At 40.3% G+C, this 19972-nt stretch overlaps 1 long non-coding RNA gene across 1 annotated transcript in view; it reads left to right on the top strand.

Annotated features, from left to right (window-relative positions):
* The first annotated feature begins 1430 nt into the window (after window positions 1–1430).
* LOC136012766 (uncharacterized) overlaps window positions 1431–19972 on the top strand; it is a 40622-nt gene continuing 22080 nt past the window's right edge. Inside the window, exon 1 of the long non-coding RNA XR_010611951.1 lies at window positions 1431–1465. This is a non-coding gene — a long non-coding RNA (uncharacterized LOC136012766). The remainder of the gene's footprint in view (window positions 1466–19972) is intronic.

Below are 19972 nucleotides of genomic sequence, written 5' to 3'. Positions count from 1 at the left end.
TGGACGTGGCCGTGGACTTGTACCCGGCCGCCCCGCTGCTCTTCACCGCCCTGGCCCTTGTCCTCGCCTCCGTCTTTGTGAGGCTGCGGGGAGCCGAGGGGGAGCGGCCCCGGGAGCCGGCGGCGGCCGAAGCGGCCCGGGAGAGCGGCCCCGGGGACCAGGCGGCGGCGGGAGCGGGGCCCGAGGCCGGGAGGAAGGCGGCTGCTGAGCGGCGGGAGGAGGCGGCCGAGGAGCCGAGCCCCGCGGAGGCGACGAGCCCCGCGGAGGAGCCGAGCCCCGCGGCCGAGCCCAGCCCCGCGACATACGAGAGCTTTCCTCGGAAGCCGCCCGCCGAGCCCTAGGAGGATGGAGGAGCCCAGGCAGCATTTCCCAGCACGGCAGAGGAGGAAGAGCTGCACCCGGGAAAAGAGAAGCTGGAGGTGGGAGAGCCGGCAGGCACAGCAGCTGCACCAGACCCAGGGACAAGCACAGGAGCGTCATTGGAGAGTTCTGAAGGGTTTGAATGGCCTTTGGGTACCCTTGGGACCTGCCTGCTGATTGTGATGGGGATCAGCATGTTGGCACACACACAGAGGGTGTTCTACCCACGGCCATTTTGTCTGATCTCAGAAGTCAAGCAGACTCAGGTTTGCTTCTTGTCTGGGGTTAGACAACAATATGGGAGGACCAAAAGATCTTCCCCAAGGCTGGACAGCCATGAGTGGCAGGGTGTGTGGGACAGTATGAGCGAGTATCTGGTCCACTGGGCCCCTCCAGTGCTTTGGAAGCATTGGAGATGGAAGGCAGCTCTATGGAGTCCTCAGCAACAAGCTGCAGAAACTGCTGAAGGGGACGGTGAATTATTTTGAGCCTGGTAGGCCCATGACACTTCAGGCCATCAGGGCAGAGATGCAACACAGAGATGGACTCATGATCGAGGGATGGACTTGGCAATGGACACTATTGCCCAGGTTATTCACGAGTGTGTACACTGCACACAGCCTCTCCTGCTCTGAGAGACTGTTACAAGAGATGGAGCCTGACATCATGGACCAGATGGACTCAGCAGCTTTATAGGGACTGGTCCATGCACTAAGAGTGTACTGAGATAAGTGTGATGGTATACTGAAAATGTGGGATCTGAGCATGACGTGAATGGTATGGAATAAGGGGTGGATACTGTCCTGGGTTCAGCAGTAGCAGTCATTTTTCTCCTTAGTAGCTAGTGCAGTGCTATGTTTTCATTTTTTGGCCTGGGAAGAGAGCTGATAATGCTGATGTTTTCAGTTGCTGCTCACATGTTTGGTCTGGCCAAGGACTTTCTGAGCCTCATGCTCTGCCAGGGAGGAGGGGAGGCTGGGAGGAAGCAGAGACAGGACACCTGACCCAAACTGACCAAAGAGGTATTCCATACCACAGCACGTCATGCCCAGGATGTAATGGGGAGTGACCCGGAAGGGCTGGGAGGACTGCAGGGTTGGACAAGGTATCGGTCAGTGCTCGGCTGGGGGGAGTGGGGCGAGTTACTGGTCGGCTGGTGTTGAGGTGTTGTATTCTTTCCTCTTGTTATTTCCTTTATCATTATTATTATTGGTGGTAGCAGCAGTGGTTTGTGTTATACCTTAGCTACTAAACTGTTCTTATCTCAACCTGTGGGAATTGCATTCTTTTTGATTCTCCCCTCCGTCCCTCCAGGAGCAGGGGGAGGGCAAGAAGGGGGGGGGGGGGGTGGTGGTGAGTGAACGAGGTTTGTGGTTGGGTTTAAACCACGACACTCTACTATTTATGTTAGGGAAAGTGAAAAGAAAAGGAGCTGTGTTTAGCCAAGGTTTTCATCTCTGACAATATAGCATTAAAGTGTATTCTAAAAATATTATTTCAATCATCAAGAAAGCTCATCACAATGACAAATTATATGACATTTATACATTGAGCTGTGGTTTGAAGTCCTGATATGCTTGCACTATAAAAAAGATGATGTGAAGGAAAAAATATGTCATCTGAGACACTGAAAATACATACGGAAAAATCTGGCATATTTTATACATTAGTGTCCTGGGTTGAGCAGCAGCAGTCATTCTTCTCCTTCTTAGGAGCTAGTGCAGTGCTGTGTTTTGATCTTTTGGCCTTGGAACAGTGCTGATAATGCCGATGTTTTCAGTTGCTGCTCGAATGTTTGGTCTGGCCAAGGACTTTTGTGAGCCTCATGCTCTGCCAGGGAGGAGGGGAGGCTGGGAGGAAGCAGAGACAGGACACCTGACCCAAACTGACCAAAGAGGTATTCCATACCACAGCACGTCATGCCCAGGATGTAACGGAGAGTGACCCAGAAGGGCTAGAGGGACTGCAGGGTTGGACGAGGTATCGGTCGGTGCTTGGCTGGGGGGAGTGGGGCGAGTTATTGGTCGGCTGGTGTTAAGGTGTTGTATTCTTTCCTCTTGTTATTTCCTTTATCATTATTATTATTGGTGGTAGCAGCAGTGATTTGTGTTATACCTTAGTTACTAAACTGTTCTTATCTCAACCCGTGGGAGTTGCATTCTTTTCAATTCTCCTCTCCGTCCCTCCAGGAGCAGGGGGAGGGCAAGAAGGGGGGGGGAGTGAGTGAACGAGGTTTGTGGTTGGGTTCAAACCACGACAGTTCTTTTTGGCGCCCAACGTGGGGCACAAAGGGTTGAGATAACGACGGAGATGATCAGATTAATAGTCGTCACAGTGCTGATTTATTGGCTCTCAAAGTTGTTTCTCTTGCTCTCAGCGCTTCAGAATGTAGTACATTACATAGAGCCGGTATTCCCTGTGTTCGTGTTTATCAAGTGTGGGGCTTGGGCTAAGGTTTTTGTTTCACTGTACTTTATGGCAATGGCTTGTAATACGGGTGGGCTCCAGCAGCAGGGAGAGATGGACGTGGCCGTGGACTTGTACCGGGCCGTCCCGCTGCTCTTCACTATCATGGCCCTCGTCCTCGCCTTTGTCTTCGTGAAGCTGCGGGGAGCCGAGGGGGAGCGGTCCCGGGAGCCGGCGGCGGCCGAAGCGGCCCGGGAGAGCGGCCCCGGGGACCAGGCGGCGGCGGGAGCGGGGCCCGAGGCCGGGAGGAAGGCGGCTGCTGAGCAGCGGGAGGAGGCGGCCGAGGAGCCGAGCCCCGCGGAGGAGCCGAGCCCCGCGGAGGAGCCGAGCCCCGCGGAGGAGCCGAGCCCCGCGGAGGAGCCGAGCCCCGCGGAGGAACCGAGCCTCGTGGCGGCCGAGAGCGTCCCCCGGCAGCCGCCCGCAGAGCCGCAGGAGGATGCAGGAGCCCAGGCAGCATTTCCCAGGAAGGCAGAGGAGGAAGAGCTGGGCCCAGGGAAAGAGAAGCCGGTGGTGGGAGAGCCGGCAAGCACAGCAGCTGCACCAGCCCCAGGGACAAGTACAGCAGCATCGTTTGAGAGTTCTGAAGGGTTTGAATGGCCTTTGGGTACCCTTGGGACCTGCCTGCTGATTGTGATGGGGATCAGCATGCTGGCACACACACAGAGGGTGTTCTACCCACGGCCATTTTGTCTGATCTCAGAAGTTAAGCAGAGTCAGATTTGCTTCTTGACTGGGGTTAGACAACAATATGGGAGGGCCAAGAGATCTTCCCCAAGGCTGGACAGTCATGAGTGGCAGTGTGTGTGGGACAGTATGAGAGAGTATCTGGTCCACTGGGACCCTCCAGTGCTTTGGAAGCATTGGAGATGGAAGGCGGCTCTATGGGGTCCCCAGCAACAAGCTGCAGAAACTGCTGAAGGGGACAGTGAATTATTTCGAGCCTGGTGGGCCATGACACTTCAGGCCATCAGGGCAGAGATGCAACATAGAGATGGACTCATGATCGAGGGGTGGACTTAGCAATGGACACTATTGCCCAGGTGGTTCACGAGTGTGGACACTGCACACAGCCTCTCCTGCTCTGAGAGACTGTAACAAGAGATGGAGCCTGACATCATGGACCAGATGGACTCAGCAGCTTTATAGGTCCATGCACTAAGAAATGAGGTTTTTCTCTGTGTATATGTAGATGTATATATATGTAAGAGTGATGGGATATTGAAGATGTGGGATCTGAGCATGACGTGAATGGTATGGAATAAGGGGTGGATAATGTCCTGGGTTGAGCAGCAGCAGTCATTCTTCTCCTTCTTAGGAGCTAGTGCAGTGCTGTGTTTTGATCTTTTGGCCTTGGAACAGTGCTGATAATGCCGATGTTTTCAGTTGCTGCTCGAATGTTTGGTCTGGCCAAGGACTTTTGTGAGCCTCATGCTCTGCCAGGGAGGAGGGGAGGCTGGGAGGAAGCAGAGACAGGACACCTGACCCAAACTGACCAAAGAGGTATTCCATACCACAGCACGTCATGCCCAGGATGTAACGGAGAGTGACCCAGAAGGGCTAGAGGGACTGCAGGGTTGGACGAGGTATCGGTCGGTGCTTGGCTGGGGGGAGTGGGGCGAGTTATTGGTCGGCTGGTGTTAAGGTGTTGTATTCTTTCCTCTTGTTATTTCCTTTATCATTATTATTATTGGTGGTAGCAGCAGTGATTTGTGTTATACCTTAGTTACTAAACTGTTCTTATCTCAACCCGTGGGAGTTGCATTCTTTTCAATTCTCCTCTCCGTCCCTCCAGGAGCAGGGGGAGGGCAAGAAGGGGGGGGGAGTGAGTGAACGAGGTTTGTGGTTGGGTTCAAACCACGACAATTAGTTTTTCCAGTTTTCATTTCCCTATATCTATACACATATGTATGCATCTGCAAGTGTATAAGCATATGTGAGTGTGTTTGTAGGCATGTGTAGCTAAAAAAAAAAAAAAAAGACAGAATTCCTCATTTAAAAATTAACATCACAATTTCATTATCAATAATGCTTTTCTTTAAATTGCAGTCTGTCCTGCAACAATTCATTAATTTGCCATGAGTGTTATTTATATCAATTTGTAACTGAAAATATATATAAAGAATACCATTAAAATATAATAAAAGGAGTAAGAAAAAGGTCACAATATGTTTTAGTGTATATTATAGAACCATAGAATCAGAATAGTTAGGGTTGGAAAGGACCTCAAGATCATCTAGTTCCAACCACCCTGCCATAGGCAGGGACACCTCACACTAAACCATCCCACCCAAGGCTTCATCCAACCTGGCCTTGAACACTACAATTCTGTAGCCCCATCATAGAAGGCCACCAAAGTGGTCAGGCAGGATTGTCCCTTAGTGAAGCCATGCTGGCTGTCACCAAGCACCTTGTTGTTTTTCATGTGCCTTAGCATGCTGTCCAGGAGAATCTGCTCCAAGATTTTGCCAGGCACAGAGGTGAGACTGACAAGTCTGTAATTCTCCGGGTCTTTCATTTTCCCCTTCTTGAAAATGGGAATTATATTTCCCTTTTTCCAGTCATTATAACTTCTGTAAAACATTTACATCTTCAGAAAATTTAATTAAATTTACTATGACAGAAATGAAAGGCTTACTCATCAGGAAAATAAAAAGAGCAGGGATTCTGCCTTGAAAAGCCACAGAATAAATGCAGGCAAGGGTAATGGGCTTCATGGGCTCTCTGAAGGCAGGGAAACCATTGAAGGACATGGCTTCCTCAGAGATGTACTGCTGACTGTTTTGCCTCCTTGATATTCATTGGTGAGGCAACTGCAGAGCATGTCTCTGAAGTAAAAATCTTGCAGCCCATGTTCCACCCTGTTTTACTTTTGCTATCTACAAGCTATCTGGTTTAAAGGCAGAAAGAAATGGCCTAATTTTCAAAGGGATTTGGTATTCATGACTTGAAAGATCTTCACTGGCATTTCATAAGTTGTGTCTTTTGCAGTTCTGCATCCAACTTTCAAGCCTATGCTGAGGAACAAGATTCCTCTGTTCTTTACATGAACCCTGCTCTATGCTGGGAAATACTAATAATCTCCTTTAGGTCTCAGATATCCTGGTAAATTTGTCTATGCACAGTAGAGTGAAGCATTGTTCAGAGACCTGCCTCTGAGGCCATCTGAGAGAAATTCTCATTGCTTATGCTTTTGGAGTTGACTAGTTATATAAAATTTCCATTATAAGAGTGTGTATACATCCCAAACATTGTATCACACCAAGAGTAATGAGAAGTTTTACCTTAGGCTTCTAAATACAATTTTTTTCAGCAGCCTATTTTAGCCAGAATACATTGGAAAAGTGAGCCTGTCTCTATATTAGTTCTGGAAGAAGAGAGTATTTTTCAGGTTAATGCAAACACTCTAGATGATGGCACAATTTTTGTAAGAATCTGAAATGTATCAACATATCAAAATTGCCTAAAACATCAGTATCATCTTGCAGAAGACCAAAATGAAAACTGTGCCTGTGCTGATATTATATTCATCAGAATTTTCTTACAAGGAGCTGGACTATTTCATATCATAAAACAGTATCTTAGACTATATATCTTAAGCAAAGAAAAATAAAATTAATGTGATCCCAAATTCAGTCTTTACATTTTATGGGAAGCAAAATAATTGTTGCCATTATATTGTTATTTTAATGTATAATTACAGATATAGATATGCATATAGTTGTATTTATTCTATTGTAGTATTAATAGCATATAATTAATCAAATCTGATAATATTTACAGCTGGAAAATTTTAAAATTTAAAAACTAAACTTAGAGGAAAGACTAATATTTAACTGGATGACAGTACAGTTAACCCCTGCTTTTTAATACAGAGACATAGTTTCATAAACCTAAAAAATTACATAATTTTTCAGGAAATATTTGACCTTATATATTACTTTTTGATTTCTGACAAAGATAAATTGAATGTTCTGAGGTTTTCCTGCAGAGGGGTGTTCATATTAAATGATAGAAATTGTAGAAAAATATCTGCACCTACGATAAAAAATTGTATTGCTTTAAGAGATTAGGGTTTTGAAATTTTCCTACTTGTCAAAGATAATTTTAAACTACCAAATTAAAATGATGCAATGGTGGAATTCAAAATAAAAATTCCATAAATACTGCAGTTTCATAAACCTACTGCTTGCATATGTCCGAACTATATATTTTTAAAAAAATTTTGCATAAATTCTAGGACAGCAGTAGTTTTCTTACTACAAACAAAACTATGAAAACATAACCAAAGTGGTTATCTCTAGGCCTCAGGTGAATATGTTCTTACAATCTTATCTGTTAATTTTGCTTATATACCATGAATTTTAAAGCCTATTTTTTTTATAAAGAATTTATATTTATTTTTGCAAACAAATGGACAGATATGTTTGTATAGTGTAGTTCACAGTGATTTGTTGAATGCAATAATGAAAGAAAAATTTAATTTCTTTCAGGCATCTTATTACATTGGAATACAAAAGCCACTCTGTTAAATTAGTTGGCAGTTCCATTGTCCTACGTTCAGCAGTAGCAGTCATTTTTTCTCCTTCTTAGTAGCTGGTGCAGCGCTGTGTTTTTGACTTTCGGGCTGGGAACAGCACTGATAACACCGATGTTTTTAGTTGCTGCTCAAATGTTTAGTCTGACCAAGGACTTTCTGAGTCTTATGCTCTGCCAGGGAAGAGTGCAAGCCGGGAGTAAGCAGAGACGGGACACCTGACCCAAACTAGCCAAAGAGGTATTCCATACCACAGCACATCATGCCCAGGATGTAAACTGAGAGTGACCTGGAAGGGCTAGTTCACTACTCGGTCAGGCTGGGTATCGGTTGGCAGGTAGTATTGTATTCTCTTCCCTTGTTATTTCCCTTATCATTATTATTATTGGTGGTAGCAGCAGTGGTTTGTGTTATACCTTAGTTACTGGGCTGTTCTTATCTCAACCAGTGGGAGTTACATTCTTTCAATTGTCCTTCCCATACCTCTGGGAGTGGGGGGAGAAAAATGGGGGGGTGGGGAGTGAGTGAGGACTGCATGGCTGATTTACGACTGAGCTTAAACCATGACATCCATTTTTATCCTAAACTAGATAATGTATGGTCTCTTGCTGCCATAACTTCTCAGCTTCCAACTATCATCTGTTAAGGGCAGCCTACCTTGAAAATTCTATCCTAATTGTTGTATTTAAAAGGCATTAGCTGTCCTATGCCTCATTAATTTGTCTAATCTCATTACAAATTCATTTATACTTTCACTCTCCACAACACCTACTGATGACGTCTAAGTAAGTACTGAGGGATACAGTATCTATTTTCTGTTTTCTGACATAGTAAGAGTTTCCTCCAGAATCTCCTGTTGTTCAAGTATTCCCTAATTTTCCTTCTATCTATCCTCTTCTTAGTCATTTCTCATGCTTCATTTCACATTGCCTTCTGCCATACCTATTCTGTCTGCTCCAGGGAAGCACCATTATCACATGTCTGCAAAATGTCTGCATCAGATTCTCAAAGATGACCAAACTATTTGTTATCATTGACAATTTATGCTTCCCAGTGGCCAATAAGTAGCATTAAAATTATGTGAGCCGTGCTCTCCTTTCATAACTGTGACACTGCTTTTACAGATATGGAATTTATTCTGCCTTCTAACAACCTAGTCAGCAAGTGTTGTGATGTCCAGTTGTAACTTTTCAATCAGAAGTAATATTTTCCTCATGTAAACTTTATAATATCAGCAAATTTTTTGCCTCACTATTCCCGCCTTTTAGAATATTCGGAACACAAATAACAGTACAGATACCTGAGACTGCCTGTCACCCTTCAGTTTATTTGTATAATTTATTTTCTCTCTCTCTTAACTATTACTTAATGCATGAGAGGATTTTTTCTTTCTATTTTGAGACAGCTTAATTTATTTAAAAGCCTATTATAGAAGATATGTGGAAGGCTTTTGAAAATCCAAGCACACTAAATCCACGTGAATAATATCATCATGCTTCTGGAGTACTTTAAAATAATTCTAATGAATTTATGAAACATAATTTCTTTCTGAAAGATAGATCTTTTGTCACAGGTCTCCCTTATTTTGTATTTCTCTATTAAATCTACTACTATTTAACTTAGTTAAATTTACTATTTAACGTATATTGAGCTTAAACGGACTGAACTGTAATTTATAACATTCTTTTGATGATTTTCTCAGGTTTTTTTAAGTCTTTCTTCTGCTTTTTTTTTTTTTTTTTGCTAAATTACATAACAGACATTCAGGAGTTTTATACTGCAGTTCCTTCAGAATTCAGGGGCAAGCAACTGCTTTTCTAATGTCATTAAAACTACAGTACATATGTTAATTACAAAAGAGTCAATGACCGGTCCTGCCTTCAGAGAGGTGATACCCTCTGATCCCCCAAAACCACTGAAAGCATTTTTCAGTTTGTTTGTGTCTATTTGAAAATTGTCACAATGGAGCTGGTTTCATTCATGAACCCATTACTCTCATTCATTCAAAGTGAAAGGCATCTGAGATGGATTCAGTCATAACAGACTGGGCCTCAGGCTGCCGCCACTCATCCTGATATTACTCTGACATATATATGATATGGGGCATCAGAAGGTAGGATCCTCCACCTACATGAAGAAGAAAGACTGCAACTACATAATCAGGAAATGTTGAATTAATTGCAATGGGACAAGTATGTTTTTTCCAAAACTCATTAGTTTGAGGAAAGAAGAACATTAGACAACAATCAAGGAGTTAAAGCCAGACATCCAACCAATGTACATTTATAAGCAGCTCCTGTCAAGTAAATTTCCAGTGTTTCTCACCAGCTTGCCAACTTCAGCAGAAGCGGGGCTTCCAAGTGAGACAGTCAGATACTCTATCCCCATGAAACTCATAGAAACCATTGCGAATATTATCCTGTTGGTGGTGTTTCCAGTACTTGTACTCAAGAAACATAGGAACTGTTATGTCCCAGCTGTCAGGATTGCAAGGATAATAACATCCATGTTTCCAAGGCTAACACCTAAGCAGCCTGACAGAGTCATTACCATGCAATGGCAGTTTTCAGTATTTTCTTCTTTGTTTCAATTTCTAATGACATGAAAACTAGCTATCAAACTACTTAATTGTTTTACCAACCAATATTTTTTCTTTCTTATAGAAGCCTCATAACTTTTAAATAACATGAGGGCAGAATTACATTCATAATCTATGTTGAACTTGGTATTTTTTGTTTGTTGTAGAAGTATGTTTCTATACCTCTGTGAGGAAAACAGAGGTAAGCAAAACAAAAGGAAGATGCAGATATGAAGAAATAAAAGAGAAAGAATTAAAAAAGAGACAAACATTAACAGAGTAATTCCTGACTTCAAAGAGTTTTCATACATCTGCTTGATTTTACTGTAATCTCTGAAGGCTTCATAGATCTCCACAGGAATGTCTTAGTTATTTTCCTTCCAGATCTCCTTAGAGAGTTCATGTGAGCCTTTAAAATAAATGTTCATAAGCGAGTTTGTAGTATAGTGTTTCTTTTTTTTAAAGTCTCCCAGTATCTCAAAGGACAGCTGAATTAATCTCTTTTGCCTAAATGCAACAATATTTTGAGTATATCTTGCCAGTACTCTACCACTGTGCTGTTGTGTAAATAAATTACCATAGTATTAGAAGGTAGGAAAACAAACAGCAGATGGTAAGATGAGAAATACTGAGCCACAGTAAAATACTGTACTGGCTTATAAAGCTTTAACCCAACTTTCTCATCTTTTTGTTTTACATATTTCTGTATTGCAGAAGAACATCTACATGTTTACACACACACAAAAAAATCCATATCTCACAGCAGCTGTGGCATGGGGGCTGCAATGCTGAATAAAATGTGAGGTGTTCCATGTAGCTGTTGCTTGAGAATGTTACTATTTTCATTCCTGGAGGAAATCCTCTGTTCCACTTGGACCTTCCTACCTCCTTAACTAACTGCTAATTGATATTTAAACTAGAAGCTAACAGAGGAGTGTGGAAGAAGAGAAAGAAGCCTTGAGAAAAATGATGGGACCAGACTTCTCAATAAGCAGATATGTTTTCCTATCTGTTACAGGCAATCACGTATTATGACAGTTTTCAGGTTAAAGGAACAAATGCTCTCTGTGCCACCACAGCCTTCTCCCTCTTCCTGTGTTGAACGAAAGAAAAAAAAGCATATTTGGAAAATGTGTGCAACATAAGATTAATGACTGTCCTACACCCCTTGCACAAGACAAGCTTTAAGTCTTTCTGTGTATTGGTGATATTCAGTATTCAAAAGGTTATTTCAAGATAGGCTTAACATTTACAGTATTACTGTCAACCTCTTTTGAGGTGTCTACCTCTAACTGCCACTTAAAATGGGTGCAGTTGATCTTTATTTTTCACCTTTCTGCATTAACTAGAAAGCTGACACTTTAAAATACTTTTGCTATGGGATAATAAATGATGAAAGCAGAGTGCCTCACTGAGTGCCTAGTTCTCCAGTAATAAGAAAGAGGGATAGATTAGGTAACTGTGTTTTCTAAGTAAGACTAAGTAAATGTCTAGAAAAAATATGATTTATCCGCCATAGGGCCCTGGTAAAACACGTAACAGCATCACATAACCTTTTGTGTAGGCTGATCAAGCTCTGCCTTCAAAAAAATTAGGTTGTGCCGCCTTCTGTTTCAAAAGTTTCAAAAACTTGCTGCTCTGATCAGGAAAACCCTTTAAATTTACATCCTGAATCGTAGACTCTTTATAGGCAGCTGTGCCAGAGTGTCTATAACTTCTGCTTGAAATAGGTCATAGATAAATGCTAAATAATATCAGATTCAGTGTTGTCCTGAAGTGCTTTGCACGTAACATCCCTAGAGCTTTTAATACAGATGTTTTCAACATGATCCTTTTACTTCTCACTTCATTCTGTAGCTATTTCATAATTTCAGCACCTATTACTTCTTCATAACTTCATATACTACTCCATTAGTGAGAACGAAACAATTTTTTTTTCATAATAGCTAAGTGGGTAAGACCTATTACTTCCTATTGCTCAGAAAATATCAGGGAAAGCTAAGAGTTTAATCTGGCACTTTCAAACTTTGAAAAGCTTAGATAAAATTCTTGCTTTCAAATAAATTAAAAATGTATGAGAAGTTTTGGACAGTGTGGAGTTCACACTAATGGCAATTGCAGATGACAAAAATCACATTAGAAAGTCTTACTAAAATCCCATTGCCTGGGGCTTTTGATTTTGTACACTATGGGGTTTTGGTTTTGTTTTTTTGTGTTTCTTTGGGTTTTTTGGTTTTTTTTTTTTTTTGAGGGGGAATAACTGAAATGGTGATGATTGCGATGGTCTAGTCAGCTTCACTTATTTGAGGCTTCGATATGGAGAGGAGCATGATGTTCCTCAGATTTTCAATGCTGCATAAATATTACATGGCAGTGATGTTACAGAAAAAATGCATACACAATGTCTCTAATTTCTCTACTATCTTTCACTATATCACAGGATTCCACTTATTTTTTTTTCAGACACTAATGTATTCAATCAGTTATAAAAAAAAAAGCTTAAATTATAGTAGTTTACATAATTACTGGACCCTTTTGAACATGTAACAAGACGTGTCAAACCAGAATAATGTAATTCACTTCTTTCTTTTTTAAATTATGTTCTTGAAACAATATTTATTAAGATTTCATATTTTTGGCCCCAGTAGAATTCCTCTCTTTTTGTCTTAGATAAAAACAATGATATAAGATGATGCATGACCAGAAATATGATGCTGTCAATAAGAAGCATTAATTAACAAATTAATTAGACACAATTTGCTTCTTTCCCTCAAGAGAGAGAAGAAAAGATCCTTTCTATCTTGCTGGAAAACATTCTAAATAAGAAGAATCAGTCCCCTAAATACTGCAGCCTTAATAAACTTCCTCTAGGGTTTCTTTCTCCAGGGTAGATAAAAATTGTTTACTTAAACTGGCTCACCCATCCCTAATCCACAGTTTCCCAACATAATTTGCTACTGATTTTCTTCATGTCTTAGCAACTGCAGCAATAGCCCCTCATGGCCCTCACTCACATCTAAACCAAAATCACTTTGATGCAGTGGAATAATTTATGTTAGTTAGATTTCCTCAGGCTAGGCGTATAGTAGAATATGTTAGATACTCCACCTTCTGTGCTGGAAGTATATTTCCATTTTAAATAAACACAGAATTGGGAAATTCCTAACTCTTCCCTGTTTCTACCTAGGTCTCTCCTTAAGGTTAAGTGTATGCAGGTGGCATAAGGGAAAAAGAGCATATAAGCAAATAAAAAAATAACACAATTACAAATATAGCTCATTTTCTTGCATTCTTTGTTATTCTCACTTGCAGAAAGCATTTCTTTTGCAGGAAAAGAAGTGGTGTGGTGAAATCTTGTACAATTACCTTCCAAAAGTATTAACTTATGTGCCACTATTTTTTTGAACTTTTTTCCACAATGATCATCTGAAAATTAGAGTGCACTGAAACTGTGAAGAACACTTTCCCTCTCACCCCCTTAATGAATGCATTTCCTCTTTTATTTCTTTATTTCTCTTTTACTTAGCTTGACAGTATTTTTCTGAAAGAGTCATGCCTTGAGTAGAATTAGTGAATGACACTGATGGCAGGATCTTCCCTAGTTGGGAAAAGGACACAGTAATTAATCCTGTTACAGAAGAGACACTGTACAACGTTTAAGGTAATGGGCTGAATTGCCCTTTAGAGATGCCTACTTATTGCTGACTGTCAAGAAGCCCTAGATAACTAACTAGCCTAGGCACCAGTTTGCTCTCAGCTAAAGTGGGATGACATGAGTCTCAATTGAAAAGTTACTTTTTGGAAATTTCTCTGTCCTAAAAAAAGAAATACACTTCTGATTCTGAACATAAGGTTTTTTTTTGTTTGTTTGTTTTTTTTTTTTTAAATAAGTAATGAATTAGAAAAATTGTTTGACCTGAGGAAGGAAATATTTTGTCTTACAGTTGAAATAACATGACAAAATATTAAAAAGAAATAAATAGAGATTAAAAAAAATGCTATAGAGAGGTGTTTCTGAAATGCCACAGAGCTTTGCTCCTTTCTATTTGCAATATCTAAATAATCATTAAAAATGACAATGGAGGCTTTGGAACCGTCAGTGTCAGAACTGATTATGCTGTCAGTTATTTTATAACTGTCACTTAATAAATTACTAAATTTCTAGAGATTTCCTATGTTTTCTAGAAATTTCCTGTGCCTTATATCTTTGTGTTTCCCTGTTTACTTCTGATTTTTCTCTTAACTGAATCTGACTCTAAGAAACATGAATATGTTGACAAAAGATCAATTAAAGAATTAAAAAACAAATTTAAAAGTTAAAGTAAGCTAATGAAAGCATTCATTTATACTTTCAAGACACAAAGGATATGTACCCTTCTTTACATATGAGTAGCCTCACCAAGGAAAGAAGAAATAATTTGTTCCTACCAGGAAGATGCTGAGTCTTTTTAATTACTGTGTGTTGTAACTAGATAGTCACCAATGAACATATGAAACAACGTAAAGTCAGAATTAAAAAGAAAAAAAAATATATGAGGATATGCAAAAATAAACAAAATACTCAAATCTTCCAAAAAAAAAAAAATCTGTATGCAGCCAAGGACAGAGGTTTGTTTTTTGGTTTTTTTTTTTTTTTTTCAGTCCAAAATGTTCTTTCTTGCTTTTCCGTAAGTACATATGATGTCATGATATGATGCACCATGACATGTTTTCACATGATAATGGTAAATAATCACCATCATTTTCAAAACAAAGAAATGTATTTTTCACTTCAGAATGTAGTATATTTTGTATCTACAGTAGCAACTTAACTCAGTAAAGTTTGACCGTAAAAGTAAAATATATCCATTTACATAACCCTGACGGTTGTCAGGTGATAAGATGGAAAAGTTCATTTTCTAATAGCTTTCCCTTGTATCACAGCCCTGCTAGCTATGTAAGCAGCATGCCGCTGCTGTATTTGCTGTAAACAAATTTCCCTAGAACAGCAAGTTCTTAGGGCTGTTAAATGTCTCAACTGAAAACCTCCCATATGGCAAAACTGAGAGGTGGCAGCTAAACAGGCTGAATGAACTTGTGCTCATTCAAGTAGTGTGCCCCAAATGATTCCACCACGAAGTATGCAGTTTTCAAGATCACTTGCTTACTGAGATTTATTTTGAGCAACCAGTAGATTTCTCCTAAGGTTTCTGTCATTAGCTGGTTTCTCCTTATGCTGAATGCTGCAAAAATGTCACAGCACCAGCAGTCAAGATGTTCAGGTTCAAGTGATCAGCCCCCATTATGCCCTGAAGTCTGAAGGTGGGCTTCCTTTTCACAAACAACATTGCTTCACTCACTAGCACTGTCCTGAGTCTGCCTTCATCTGATTGATACAATTTAATGGGAAGAACAGATGCTCTAATTCCTCAAAAATGAAATGGAAGCAATATTTTATTTGATTAAATAAAATCAATTCTTCTAAGGAAAAAACAGTATGTATGTTTTCTATGGTTTCTTTAGTTTTGAACTTTCCATCAGCAAGCTCTTATAACCTGCCCTTTAATCTTATAGAGAAAATCTTATGCAAGAAATTATGTGGTTTCTTGAATTTATATGTATCTTTATAAAGGTTATCAGTGGTCACATTTGGATCTTCTGTTTTGTTTTGCTGCTTTTTTTTAATACACTTAAAGTAATCTGCCAAGTAATAATAATAAAAGAAAAAAAAGCCAACTATGAATTTTAAGAATCTTTCCAGGATCAGAAAAAAAACAGTCTAATTACACATATACCTCACTATAACTGAATAAATTCTTCCATTTACTTTAATTCAGTATGATAATTAAAAACCTTTATTTTTACTGCAGCATGAAATGAAACACAAAAACCTCAAAAGCTTAGGAGGTTCTGAAAAGAATATGTTGGTGAAACAAAACTGCAGATGACTCATATGATTGTTGCTGGCACATAGCGACCCAAGAAAATGAATTGAGATCTTTTAGAAAATTAGATAACTAAGTTTGTATTCACAGCATCATGGTCTAGTTAAGGAGCAGGATTACTATTGCCCTTCTCTGACATCCTGAGATGATTTCTTGCTACCTTTTCTCTCTGCCTTCCCTTGTCTCCTGGGACATGAGGTTAAAACTTGGGTCTCATGCATAGGCTAACTTGCATCAAGTTCTCTAATGTATTGGGCTGTGATGTTTCTTTCTTTCTAATGATTGTGTGTTTGGGGGTTTAGGGTTTTTTGTTCTACATAATGATGCATTAAAATCATTAGCTGTTGTTTGCTCTGAATTATAGCATTCCTTTTACTGATGATCTTTGCTTTTATATTTGACCTCTTCTTGCTATCCGCTAAAATTTAGAGAATTATGACAAATTTACAATAGCTATTTAAGCATCAACATTAGACTCTGGAGGGTTGGATTTAACCTACACAAAGCTTTTAGCTTTCTTTTCCTCTAGTATTTTATCTGCTTCTGGTTGAATATATTTGTGTGATGGTGGACTGAAGACTTGTCAAGTTGAGTCATTCACTAATCATTATCATTACTTTACAGTAATTAAACTAAAATAATTTAGGGGTGTGTTTTTAAAGAAAAAAATCCCCTCATTAAGTGTAGGATTGTACCTTCTCAAAGTCTCATACACATCAAAAGGATGTTTTAATTTGAACAGATCATAAATATAAAAGATGAAGTTTGGCCTTTTTGAAGTAAAGAGCAAACCTCCCACTGACTTCACTGAGGCCAAGAATTCATTTCCATATCAGCTTTCAAAAGTTTGTGAATAGAAAGAAAAAAAAGTCTAAACTGACAACTAATATTACTCATAATGAATAATTCAACCAAGTCTGGTTAAGAGAATTGTCCAGGAAAGATATGCATCATTCATTTTAAAAGAATGAAAGAGAAAATTGTAATAAATGAGGTGGTGACTTTTCTGAGCTATAGCTGTGTAAAAATATTTCCCTCTGGACAGAAGTGTTACTTTTATTGTGCAATAACAGTCTTCAGTCTTGGGCTTCAGGCATTTTACCAGAATCTCAGTAAATGGTCTACCTTTAGGACAGTATTTATCAGGATCACCCTTAAAACCAGTTAATATTTATATGACAGAGCACTCATAGTTTTGATGGTTTGGCTCATTGGACATAGTCATACTGCTGAACAGCCAGTGGTGACAGAGACAGTTTCTTGCATCAAAATGCTAAACAAAAAAGCTCATTTAAATGTAACAAATTGACCGTTTGTCATGAATGCTCAATCAGTTCAACACACTGTTCTTTTGAGTCCCGAGGATGTCCCATATTCCTAACTACAACTTGAACAACAGACAATGAAAGAAATGAGCAATGAAGAAAATTCTCCCATTATGTTCTTTCATTCCTCAAAGAGAGAAGGTGGGAAATACACGTGCTAAATAAATAATAAAATCATAGAATCATAGAATAGTTAAGGTTGGAAAGGACCTCAAGATCATCTAGTTCCAACCACCCTGCCATGGGCAGGGACACCACACACTGAACCATCCCACCCAAGGCTCTGTCCAACCTGGCCTTGAACACTGCCGGGGATGGAGCATTCACAACTTCCTTGGGCAACCCATTCCAGTGCCTCACCACCCGCACAGTAAAGACCTTCTTCCTTATATCTAACCTAAACTTCCCCTGAGTAAGTCTGAACCTGTTACCCCTTGTCCTATCACTACGACCCCTAACGAAGAGCCTCTTTCCAGCATCCTTGTAGGTCCTTTAAATAAAACCAAAGAAACAAATTGTGATATTCATTCCCTACAGAACAACTTGCCACTCCTTATAAGTCTTTTCAGAAGCCAGAGACCTACCACTACAAAAAAACTATGAAATGTTCTGAAAAGCTAATATTAAAAACACGTTTATATCAAAAAGTGAACATAATGTGGCAAACTGAAAAGTATTCTACTCATATCAGTCCCCATTCAGCATGTAGAGAAAAGTAGCAGCAACAGATATGTAGCTGTGGGATCAGAATATTGTTTCAGATTCAGGATCTATTTTGGGAAAGGAAAAACGCAGAAACTTTTGAGAAATCTTGAGAGTACTCTTCCCACACTGAAAGTCATGAGAGAAGCAGTGAGAGATGTAGACCATAGTAATTCTGCGGAGATTACCAAGGAGGAAAAGGCCTGGGTGTTGAGACCATTTCAACTTCATCTGCAGAGGTTACCATCCTCTATCAACTCTTTAGGAAGTCCTGGGGACAGACATCCTAAGTCAGCTGCAAGTGGCATGGTCCTCTGTAAATATTTAATGGTGTGCTCGAAAGAGAGTTAATGGAAGCTCTGTCTCATTAAGCAACATCTCTAATTTTTAAACTTGAAACACCTCTGCCACATAAAGCCTTGTTTTGCTACTGCTTATTGTTGTGAACTATTGGTATTATTTGTCACACATTATAAAGTCCAACATCACACAGTTGGGCATTGGCAAGATGAACATTGTGCTTGCAGAAGAAGCAACAGTGCATAATGTACGCTTGAATTCGGAAACAGACAAGCTCAACTCTTTATAGAAAGCTTTTACTCTTGATGTTGTTGCTTGTGTTGTTAAAGTAGATATTTGAAAGTTTAAAGGAGCAATCTATATAAAATATTCTGCCACTTTTTTTTTTTTTTTTTTTTTCTAATGTACACATGAATATTCTGTTGAAGGAAAAAGTAAAATTAAGAGCTAAGTAGTTTAAATACATTTTAAAGGCAAATTCAGACTTATTTATTTCAGGTATAAAACCCCACCTCTATGGTCCAGGACTAGTGTGTTCTATCCCTTGATTTATCTATAGATGACAACCTCATCAGCACTTCTGATTTCATTTTGATTTCATTTAGAACTGTTTTCTTTTCTTGTCTTAAAAAAGTGTTGTCCGTATTGCTGTGCCCCATTGATATGTATACAATCAGTGATATGTTATTTACTCTCCACTCTGGTATTTAGTAGCATTCAAAAAAGCATTTGCTGTTGACACATCCTATGCAATGTAGTGTAAACAGAACATTAAATAAGGCTCATTTTAATGAAGAGATATTCTAAGAGAGCTTAAGGGAGAAATACCGGATTCAGTTCCATTTGTAGAATCGTAGAATTATAGAATAGTAAGGGTTGGAGAGGACCTTAAGATCACCTAGTTCCACTCCCCCTGCCAAGGGCAGGGGCAACTCACATTGACCATATCACACAAGGATCTGTCCAACCTGGACTTGAACAACGCCAGGGATGGAGCATTGACACCTTCCCTGGGCAGCCCATTCCAGTGCCTCACCACACTAACAGTAAAGAATTTCTTCCTTATATACAATCTAAACTTCCCCTGGTTAAGTTTGAACCCGTTACCCCTTGTCCTATCACTAGAGTCCCTGATGAAGAGTCCCTCCCCAGCATCCCTAAAGGCCCCCTTCAGATACTGGAAGGCTGCTATGAGGTCTCCACGCAGCCTTCTCTTCTCCAGGATGAACAGCCCCAACTTCCTCAGCCTGTCTTCATACGGGAGGTGCTCCAGTCCCCTGATCATCCTCGTGGCCCTCCTCTGGACTTGTTCCAACAGTTCCATGCCCTTTTTATGTTGAGGACACCAGAACTGCACACAATACTCCAGGTGAGGTCTCACAAGAGCAGAGTAGAGGGGCAGGATCACTTCCTTTGCCTTGCTGGTCACGCTCCTCTTGATGCAGCCCAGGATACGGCTGGTTTTCTGGCCTGTGAGGGCACACTGCCGGCTCATGTTCATTTTCTCATCAACCAACACTCCCAAGTCCTTCTCCAACAGGGCTGCTCTAAATCTCTTCTTTGCCCAGTCTGTAGCTGTGCCTGGCATTGCTTCGACCCAGGTGTAGGACCTTGCACTCGGCATGGTTAGATGAGCCCACCTCACAAACATGTCAAGGTCCCTCTGGATGGCATTCCTTCCCTCCAGCATATCAACCGAACCACACAGCTTGGTGTCATCGGCAAACTTGCTGAGGGCACACTCAATCCCACTGTCCATGTCACTGACAAAGATGTTGAACAA

The sequence above is a fragment of the Lathamus discolor genome, chromosome 4, assembly GCF_037157495.1.
Source record: "Lathamus discolor isolate bLatDis1 chromosome 4, bLatDis1.hap1, whole genome shotgun sequence".
NCBI lineage: Eukaryota > Metazoa > Chordata > Aves > Psittaciformes > Psittacidae > Lathamus > Lathamus discolor.
The sequence above is the reverse complement of the archived record's forward strand: the minus strand, read 5'-3'. Positions and strand labels throughout refer to the sequence as shown.